At 44.7% G+C, this 2,240-nt stretch overlaps 1 long non-coding RNA gene across 1 annotated transcript; it reads right to left on the bottom strand.

Moving 5' to 3' along the window:
- Nucleotides 1–258: 258 nt before the first annotated feature.
- Nucleotides 259–2,204, bottom strand: LOC120027986. The gene is made up of 2 exons (XR_005473364.1): nucleotides 2,004–2,204; nucleotides 259–1,762 (listed from the first exon to the last, which is right to left on the bottom strand). It is a non-coding gene; the product is annotated as an uncharacterized LOC120027986 (long non-coding RNA).
- Nucleotides 2,205–2,240: the final 36 nt, after the last annotated feature.

The following is a 2,240-nucleotide window of genomic DNA, read 5'->3' as shown; positions in this document are numbered from 1 at the left end:
AGGGAACAGAGTGGCATTTGGGACGTAGGCTGTTGGCATTCTGTGTTTGCCATCTGTCTGTATGAGTCCTGGCTCCGCTGTCCTGTTGGAGGGATATTGTGCTCTTATCTTGGAACAAAGTGAAGAATAGTAAAAGGATAACATCACTATTCTCACACAGACACACACACACACACACACAGTAGGCTAGTTCCAGCTACAACCTCCTTTCCCTTGGAAATACAAACATGTGCCCACACACAGTCAGCACACAGTCAGTCGTTGTAAAAGTGCGGATTACTCGCAGTTTCACTTTTTATTTGCCATTAAGTTTTCCTACTTTTTATTTGCCATTAGTTTTCCTACTTTTTATTTGCCATTAGTTTTCCTACTTTTTATTTGCCATTAGTTTTCCTACTTTTGCTTTGCCAGCAAGAAAGAGACACTTTACACTGAACAACAAGAAAGAGACACTTTACACTGAACAACAATAGAACACGGACGTTAGAATTCAGATGTCCTTTATGAGGGAAGGTTAAAAACATCCTTAATACAAAAATAAAAAATTAAAAGTGCAAAACCACAAAACTAAAAATAAACAATGTTTTGTTTGTGTTCATTTAAGCTCACCATGGAAACAAAAAAATAGCAGCAAATTAAAAAAAGCAACAAAAAGCAACAAAAGATGGACCTCTTGTAACACGTTATCAGGATAAACAATTATGGGTTTAATCTCTTTCCTCAAGATATCACTATGGCAACACACACACACACAGTTGGTCACAGTTTACAGGTGGAGGACAATGGGGTGGGAGGAGTCAAGTGTTAAATCGTTACCTTATTAAAACAATCAACAGTGTCATGTACGGTAAACAATAGGTAAACAAACTCAGACACGACACACAAACAGGTACAACTAGAGACGTGATCTTGAGGCTGTAATCTGTAGTTTCCTAACTTTACGTAAGAATAACAGGTATTATTTAAACCCTATTTCTCTCCCTCTTATAATGGTGACTCGTATGAACCAAGAGGTTAGTTATCCCCTGTCTATCTAGAAGAGAACATGAGAATTATCTCACGATAGTAATATGAAGAAAGCATTCCTTAGGGAAAAGGACAGAAACAAAGCATGCTTGTTGGAGGAGATCAGCAGGGAACCAGTGATCTAGTAATAACAGGATGAATTTTCATTCATATAGAATATCCTTTACCCCGGAAAAAAAGACATCTCTCAGAAATCAACAGAGGCTAGACACCTACCTGTCTGTCCCCAACACGCTGTCTGTCCCCAACACGCTGTCTGTCCCCAACACGCTGTCTGTCCCCAACACGCTGTCTGTCCCCAACACGCTGTCTGTCCCTCACTGACAGTGTCTGAGTATGTCTGACTAGTTTAACAGCGCCATCTACACAAAGCTCTAGGTATTGCAAGTGTGTGTGTCTTACTGTGGGAGTGCCCGTCTCTGTCTATGGCTCTCTGTGTGGTGTATTTTTTCTACAATCTGATAAAAAAAATCTGTTAAGTCTCCCTTTCCCTCTACTGTAGTCTAGCTGGTCTCTCTACCTACCCCTCTCTTCCCCTCTACTGTAGTCTAGCTGGCCCCTACCCACCCCTCTACTGCAGTCTAGCTGGCCCCTACATACCTCTCTCTACTGTAGTCTAGCTGGCCCTTACCTACCTCTCTCTACTGTAGTCTAGCTGGCCCCTACCTCTCTCTACTACAGTCTAGCTGGCCCCTACCTACCTCTCTCTACTGCAGTCTAGCTGGCCCCTACCTACCTCTACTGCAGTCTAGCTGGCCCCTACCTACCTCTCTCTCCTACAGTCTAGCTGGCCCCTACCTACCTCTCTCTCCTACAGTCTAGCTGGCCCCTACCTACCTCTCTCTACTACAGTCTAGCTGGCCCCTACCTACCTCTCTCTACTACAGTCTAGCTGGCCCCTACCTACCTCTCTCTACTGCAGTCTAGCTGGCCCCTACCTACCTCTCTCTACTGCAGTCTAGCTGGCCCCTACCTACCTCTCTCTACTGCAGTCTAGCTGGCCCCTACCTACCTCTCTCTCTCTTTCCCTCACTCTCCATTCTCTATCTGTCCCTACCTGTTTCTGTATTGGAACCTGTTCCTTCTGAATGTAGGTACCCCCCTCTATCTGTCCCTACCTTAGTTGGTTTCTCTGTGTTGGTTGGGTCCCCTTAATCTTTCATCTAGAGGTGTCCCCCTGTCCCTCCCCAAGTCCCGCCCACCCTCCCGCTATG

Source organism: Salvelinus namaycush, chromosome 2, assembly GCF_016432855.1.
Source record: "Salvelinus namaycush isolate Seneca chromosome 2, SaNama_1.0, whole genome shotgun sequence".
NCBI lineage: Eukaryota > Metazoa > Chordata > Actinopteri > Salmoniformes > Salmonidae > Salvelinus > Salvelinus namaycush.
Note: the sequence above shows the minus strand (reverse complement) of the source record. Positions and strands in the feature narration are given on the sequence as shown.